The sequence below is a fragment of the Crocuta crocuta genome, unplaced genomic scaffold (genome assembly GCF_008692635.1).
Source record: "Crocuta crocuta isolate KB4526 unplaced genomic scaffold, BGI_CrCroc_1.0 scaffold248, whole genome shotgun sequence".
Lineage (NCBI taxonomy): Eukaryota > Metazoa > Chordata > Mammalia > Carnivora > Hyaenidae > Crocuta > Crocuta crocuta.
Window position 1 is genome coordinate 667,228 of NW_027532409.1, and position 8,135 is coordinate 675,362.

Sequence of the window (8,135 nt, forward strand, 5' to 3'; positions counted from 1 at the left end):
TTCTTTTTAGAAACCAGACCCAAGGAAAAGGGCCTTTGCTCCTTCACCCCCCACTCTAGAAGGAGCCTTAAAATCCAAGCCTGTCCTGGCTCCTTGCTCACCAACACCTAGTGACTGTAAAACTTTGGGACCATAGGTTTCTCCACTTGGGGCGGGGGTGGTAGACTCTTCCTGCACACTCCTGTTACAGGTGAAGAAATGGAGAGAACATTCTCGGCTCCCAGAGGCACTGTGTGACTGAAACAGATGCACAGAAAGGAGTGGGAGTCTGAGGTGAGAGTGACATTATCTGCCCTTCAGTTCGGTCTTTACCTTGCCCAAAGAGCTGTGATGACTTCCCACATCAAAGAGCACCTAGAACAGAGCCCATGTCTCACCATTCATGTAGCAGAGTTCTCACTGGGTCGTGCCGTTGGGTTCCATGGTCTGCCCTACAGTAACATTTATTTCTCCTGCAGAGATGTTGAGCTATGCTGAGTTGTTGGGGGAAGTGAGCTGTGAGGTGTTAAAAAGGGGTATAGTCCAGGTCCTAGGGTGCCCCACAACGTTTTACATGGGCCTGTCCTCATCACAGGATTATGGTAAGGTCTAGAAGGGGAATGTTGGGTGGGAGGTTTTGTTTTTGGGGAGTGAAGGGGATGAGAAGTAATTAAGGGGGTGTACATGGCTGGGATTTTATTCTCCTTTGTTGCCGTCATCTTTTTCCTGTTCTCCACTCTCTCCCTGCTCTGTGTTCTTTTCCTCACCGGTATTTGTCCTGCTTTACCACCTCCCTCTTCCTCTCTCTCTGCCCTTCCTCCCTCATCTTCCCTGCCCTGGACTCCTCTGCTTCCTTCTTGGCTTCTTCTTGCCTCCTCTCCCTCCCTTCCTACTCTTTTCTCTCTGTCTTCCCCTCATTTTCTCAGGAATGAGGAAGGAATGCAGGCAGCCCAGGTACCTGGTCTGTGGGGAGAGAGGCCCGTGGATAGACTCCTTCCAGCAGTGCCTTCAAATCCACTTGCCTGGGCTTAACTCTGTTTTTAAACAGCATCATCCATACGTACGTGGGTTATCAGATAGCTGTTTCTTGGAAAATTGCCTTAACAAATTTGCATATGAAATGCTTAAACCCCAACTTATTGGTCTGAATGAATGATTACAGAAATAGTTATTACTTGTTCACACAAATTGACTCTGACAAAATGTTCACAATGCTCACTTCCTTTGAAACTTCAGAAGGTATTTTCTTTGTTTTAAATAGATATTATGTATCCATTAGACTGTAATTAATCCCTCCTCCCCATTTTCTGGTGTATTAGAAAAGAAGCAAATTTCTTTCCCTTTTTTTTTTTGACACATGATAATTAGATTGCTTTCACTGATAGTATGGATGATGTTGAATGATACGTTTGCTACTCTGGCTATTTTAAATTGTTATGTTAAGGATCGGCTTAATGATCGTTAGTTTTCATGTTACTGTTGGTAGAACTATGCTTCTCTTCCACATATTTTTTCTTCATTGTGTCTCTAGACATTTTGGCGCCCCCTATACTGTATATTGTGACTAGCTAGGTAAAACTTCGAGCATTCTGGACTTCTAAATGAAGCTTTGCCCAGAATAGGCGTGATAGAGCTATGTATAGGGCCAACAGTGTGGGAATAAATATCCTCTGGGCATTAGCAAAAGCCACTGAGAGTAAGTGGCATTTAAGTGGTTTAGTAAAGGTCCAGGGCTGGGCTGGGCTGTGTGGGTTTCAGGAACAGCATCCCCTGAGCAAAAGCCCAGAAGCAGGGGAGTCTGCAGTGTATATTACTTTCCTATTGTTGCTGTAACGAATCACCTGAAATTTAGTGGCTAAAAATAACACAGATTTTTTTTTCTGGTTGAGGAGGTCAGAAGTCCTAAATGGGATGCACTGGGCTAAAGGTGTCTATAGGGCTGTGTTGCTCCCTGGTGGCCCTGGGGGACGATGTGTTCTCTTGGCTTTTCTAATTCCTGGGGGGCCGCCTCCATTTCTTGGTTCCTGGCACTCCATCTGCTGTGTCAGCAAGGGTGGCACCTTCAAATCCATCTCTGATTGTGTCTCTTCTGTCTCTCTTGTCCAGAATGATCTACCCTGATCTTAGCATCACCTGAGTGGCAACCTTAATTTCATCTGAAATTTTAATTCCACTTTGCCATGTAAGGTCACCTTTTTGCAGGTTCTGGAGACTGGAGTGTGGCTGCTGTTTTCCTCACCACAGAGTGGATGAGGGCCATGTAGGCAAATGATTTTCTCTCTCTTCCTCAGTGTTCCTTGCCTTGAAGCAGGAATAGCATGGCACCACCTCACTGGGATGCTCAAAGATGCTAAGATAAATGCCTGGCATGTACTAAGTTCTCAATTAACATGAGTAATGTTAAACATAAATTGCACTGGGCACACTGACATCTGCTATTGGCTGTCTATTATGAAATTAACATGATTGAGTCAGGTCCAGTTTTTCATTTCATGTGTACTGAAAACAAAAAAAGTTTGATGTGTGGTTTTCATTATCCCATTTTCTTGATTAGCACATTGAGGCCCAGCAAGTTTTAATGACTTGCTCAAAGTCCCACAACTAAGAAACAGCAGAAGTGGGACTGAAACCCAGCTTCTCTGACTGCAAATCCAGCAAGTGCACGATGTCACCACAGCAGCCTTGGCTTTGGGCAGCATTTGGGTCCTTGCTGCCATCCGCTCCCTTCACGTAGGTGCTCATGCTGTAAGCTGGCGGGGCCACCTGTCTGCAGGGACAGCTCTGAGCTCTCGGAGCTCCAGGCCCTCAGCTGCCAGTGGCCTGAGCACACTCATGTAATCTTAATGAACAATGTGCAAAGCCATTAAAAACTCAATTAGGGCTTTCTTTTTACTGCCGACGTGAGGAAATGCAATCCTGAGGTGCTCATGTGTAAACACAATAGCCGCCATCTGCTATGGAGAAGCGTTTTGCCTCCAAAAAAGGGGATCTGTGTTGTAGACACATCAATAACGGGGCGCATATCAAGGCATTATTATGCACGAAGGGGAAAAATGCAAAATTTATGGCCAGCCAGAGAGTACTTCCTGGTTTAATTCCACAATTTTCGGTGCTATGTATAATAACTATGAGGAAACTAATGCTGTTTTATGTTCCTTATCATGTCAGTAGATTTTGGGGGGAAAAAGAGAAGGGAAAAGAATATATTTACAGTCTTCCCTTTCTTGTTTCTGACTGATCTTGGCATAATGACTGGCTCATTTTTGATCTCCAGGAAACTGACAGCCCCGGGATGATATTAATTAAGCCAACCTGTTGATCAAAGAGGGCCCCCACCGAGCTGCTGGTAGAGGAGGGTTTTCACTCCCTAACAGTCTCTGAAACCGCAGGCCTGGGCTCAACTCATCTATGGCTTCCTTCCTTTGTGCACGGTGTGGCCAGACCTCTGTAAGGTGGGCTGGATATAGGTCGGGGCTATGAAGTGTCTTCAGGGCTCTTTCCAAAGACACTATGTTTACATTGCTGAATGTTCTGGCTTCCAGTCTTTGGAAACCTTTGGACATGCTGTTCTTTCTCTTTGAGATGCCTTCCGCAGTTACCACCAGGCACACATCCATGAAAGGGATCCCGACGGGGAAAGAGAAGAGGCTCTCATACCTTATTCAGGGATTTAAACTCTCTACCTTCTGGCATCTCTTCACACATAACGTGCCTGAGGATATTCCTGGGGAAGGGGTGCTGGGAGAGAAAAAACTGAGCCCTGTGCCATGAGGATGGGAGAATACTCAGGTGTGTCCTGCAGACTGGAGGAAGCCTGTTGCAGTGATTGACTGCAGGGCCACTGCCGTGGAAGAGAAAATCCATCACAAAGCATGATGCCAAGTGGAATTAAGGGGTTTGTGGTGCCGGGTGAGCCTCCCCCTGATGGAGGAGGGGAGAAAACCATGTACGTTTGCAGAAGTAGCTTATTCTTATTAACTTTGGAGCTTAAGCATCTCTATCGTGGGTCCCCTGAGAGTGTGCCTCAGCAGAGGGACACTGGAAGGACCTGCCCAATCCTTGAGACGAGGACCATTCAAAAGATCTGTGCCAGAAATGCAGGGAGGACAAGGGAATTGGTATCATTAATTCAGTCAGCAGTGAGCACCTGCTTTGAGGAATTTTAGAAAGATGCAGGGGAGGATTGCAAGGAGCTGGAGTTCGTTAGGTACAGGTAGGGCATAAAGCTGGCCAGATTCCACTATCCGGGTTCATGATGCGCTCATGGGCTGGTGAAGTGTCACATTCTTCACACTCAGGCTCTGCGTAGCCCACTCCTGGAAGATGCCCCGGCCCCCCTGGCTGAGTTCATCACCCTTCTCTCTGGGTTGTAATCACATCTGTGCCCTGCTCCTGAGCTGTCCTTCTAGATAACGTGAGGCTAGGTTTCCTGGGACAGAGAACATCTGGCCTTTTCTGTTTCTGTGGAGGAAGGCAGGCTGTGTTTCAAAATGGGGGAGTTCCCCAAATGTGGGAAGGGAGTTCGGATATTGGGTGGCCAAACCACAGGGAGAGTTTCTCCAGGTATCAGTCCGATTAACCTGGAGGAGGTAACCATGCAGGGCTGGTATCTTAGGAGCAATGTATGACCATGATGTTCATACTGGCCAGTAGTCCTGATAGTTTCCACTGCTGAAGGGTGGACCTTCCCTGGTTGTGGCCCCAAACCTTTTCCCTATTTTTTGTCCAAATTGAGAGCCAAATGATATGACCTTACATTTTGTTTTTTTACATTATACTCCCTTTCTAAGTGATTAAAGGATCCACTAGTGCAAGGAGTCTTCTACACTCACATGAGAGTGCTCAGATTCCCCTAGGGTACCTGCCCTTTAGACACTGTACACCTGCTGGCTCCAAATGGGTCTGTCATCCTTACGTCTCTGGTTCACTGGCTTGGGAATACCTATGTGTTCATGTTAATGAAAATGACAGAAAAATGGTCCTTCAAAGATGACCATGTCCTAATCCCTGGAACCTGGGCATGTGTTACCTTACTTGGCAAAACAGATTTGCAGGTGTGATTAGATTAGGGCTCTTGCAATGGAGAGGTGATTTTGCATTGTCTAGGTAGACCCAGTGTGCAAGAGTTCTTATAAGAGGGAGGCAGGAGGGTCAGAGTGAGAAGAAGGAGAGGTGACAGTGGAGCTGGAGGTTGGAGTGATGTCCTCTGGAGATGAAGGAAAGGGCTAGGAGCTGGGGAGTGTAGTCTAAAAGCAGGACAAGACAAGGAAACAGATGATCATCTGAAGCCTCTAGAATGAAAGAAGCCTACCTCCACCTTGATTTTAGACTTCTGACCTCCAGAACCATAAACGAGTAAACTTGTATTCTATTAAGTCATGGAGTTTATGGTAATTAGTTAAGGCAGCCATAGGACACTAAACCAGGATCTGAGTCTGGTGTGCCCTGATGCTCCACCTGCTTGACCCTCGGGCTTCTGTCCATCCTCATAAGGCTGTCCCTGGTCATGAGTGTGAGATCAGTTGCACTGAGTTCTTCCGTTGGCAGGCTTCTTTCTGTGCTTGCACAGTGGGAGGCCCACTGCTGCAGGGCCAGCTGCTGCTCTGGATGCTCCCCCCAGTGGTGCAGACCCCTTCCCTCCTGCTGGGTGTGCCACCTGCTGGTGGCTGACTTTTCACCGTCCCCTTCTGTCACCTGGGTCCCAGAGCAGCACTGCTCGTTCCTCCAGTTTCACCAGGACCTTGGTGAGCAGGACTGCATCCTGCTACACCTTCTTTGTCTGTGTACTTTTCCTCCTTTGTCACTGGGCTGGGCTGGGCTGGTGTGGTGGTGTGGGCAGCCATCATTTATTTTTCCTAATATATAATTTTCAATATTCTTACCTGTTTCCATGAGTCTTGCCCCAAAACATACACCTTTCTGTCTGGTCTAAAGGCTGAGACGTGTATCAAGTCCTCTAAGATAGACATTAGGGGCCGTGGTGGTGGTGGTGGTGGTGTGGCCTTGACCAGACTCCACTCCGACCCACCCAAGGCAGCTTATCTTAATGAAGATCCAGGATATTTCTTGCTTTTTGAAGAATTTGTCCTCAGAGTCCATTCTTTTCCTTTTCTTCTTTCTTTCTGCCTCTGTTTACATTAAGACAGTGCTTTTTGTGATGTCCCTACTTGGCCTGTCTTGCAGCTTTGCTTAGTACCTATCGTTTTTCATCCTATCCCCTTAAATAAAGGGACTTGTGGGAAGTAAGACTCTGTGGGAGTGCCAAAACAATAATGTTAGTTGCGGAAATAAACTTCAAAATTTCTGTGCCTTAATAACCCAGTAACAGTTTATTCCTTGTTTTCTTAAAGCCTAAATGAGTGTTCCTAATAGGTAGGTAGCCTTCCTGATGGTCATGGCCGTTCAGGGAACCAGGCTCCTTTTATTATGTTCCATTTCTCTTGGAATTCTCTGAACCCTATGCTTTCATCTAGCTGGTGGTTGGGAGAGACAATGGAGCAGTGATTCTCACACCTTAATGTGCATACAGATCACCTGCAGATCTTGGTAAATTGCAGATTTGGATTTAGAAGGCCTGGTGTGGGGCCCGGGATTCTGCATTTCTTTAATGCTTATTTTTGACTGAGACACAGTGCGAGCAGGGGAGGGGCAGAGAGAAGGGGAATCACAGAATCTGAAGCAGATTCCAGGTTCTGAGCTGTCAGCACAGAGCCCAGCATGGGGCTTGAACTCATGAACCCTGAGATGATTACCTGAGCCAAAGTCGGATGCTTAAATGACTGAGCCATCCGGGCGCCCCAAGATTCTGCATTTCTTAAAAAACTTGCAGGTGCTGCTGCTGTTTGAGGGACCATCCTTTGAGGGACAAGATAATGGAGGGTGGAACAGTGGAAGTAGGGCTTGGGGGAGGGAGGTGGCTTTATGAATCAAACCTGGAAGTGGCACACTTCTATACTTAGGCCCATTGGCTAGAACCCAGTTGTGTGGCCCCACCAATTTATATAAAGGAGGCCAGGGGATGCAGTCCAGCTATGTGCCCAGAACAAAGAGGGCAGGTGTGTTAATGAACCAGGAGTTTCTCCAAATGGAGGGTAGATAGAAGGCCAAGCACTTGCAGTACTTCTGCCTTCTGGGAGATAGAGCGTCATCTGTCTGCAGTCATGGGGACAGCAGGATAGAGAGCAGTCCTACACTCATGGTGGTGGATGTACATTACGTAGCTCTGCCTCTTCCATGAGCTTGCCTCACCACCAGAGCTGGAACGAAGAAGTGGGAGCCTGAGCTGGTGGAAGAGAACCCCTCCCGACTCTCTCTGGAATGGATTACATGCAGCCCGATGTGGATTGGCAGGGCAGGAGGTGAAATGTCCGTGGGGGCACCATGGGATTCTGAGTGCAGAGAGCCAGGGACTGATGGCTTCTCAGGCTGTCTTCCCTACCCATAGCTGTGCCACACCTCTGTGGCAGGTGCAGTCACCTAAACTTCATGGGGTATCACTCATCTATCCCTGGGAAACCTTCTGGAACCCTGTGGCATGCAGGTCAACAGACACCGGTTTGGGTGCTAGCTCAGTCTCCTATCTGTGCTCAGTTTCCCCCTTACTGTGGTTCTTCCTTTGGTGCCTCAGTGGGGAGGTTGTGATAATTAGAGATAATACATCTGACAAGGGACATCTCTCCTCTTACCCTATGTTACCACCATGACATAAGGAGACTTGATTCTCTTGGAAACATGGTGGGGGGATGTTGGGGAGATGTAGCCTCTGTACTACTTTCAGGGGCTCCTATCCCAAGAGGCGGGGAGTTTTCTGATTGGTGGGATGGCGAATGTCTGATAGCTCTAGGTTCATGTTTCTCTGTCTTAGTCACCTTGCTTCTTGTTGGCTCATTTTGGGGATGGGCCTACCCATTGGCCCTAAGTGGCCATCTCTCCAGGATAGCTCTAGCCCTAGGGATCTGGGTGAAGTCAGAAGGAGGGTCCACAACTATCCACCTGCTTTATGTGCTGGTGCAGAGAAGAAAATGTAGAAGCCTCATTTGGCCTTGAGTTCAAGTTACTTTCTCTAATCCAGTTTTGTGAATAATAAAATAGGAATTTTGAACTCTGTGTGAAAGTTTTAAGTTTTTTTTTTTTTTTTTTTTTTTTTTTTGGGTTGA

The 8,135-nt window shown here is 47.2% G+C and overlaps 1 protein-coding gene across 1 annotated transcript in view; it reads left to right on the forward strand.

Moving 5' to 3' along the window:
- Window positions 1-239: 239 nt before the first annotated feature.
- The window catches only part of PTPRT (protein tyrosine phosphatase receptor type T), a 703,891-nt gene continuing 695,995 nt past the window's right edge, over window positions 240-8,135 (forward strand). Inside the window, exon 1 of the mRNA XM_077778839.1 lies at window positions 240-273. The gene's annotated coding sequence lies outside the window, so the exon portion shown is untranslated. The remainder of the gene's footprint in view (window positions 274-8,135) is intronic.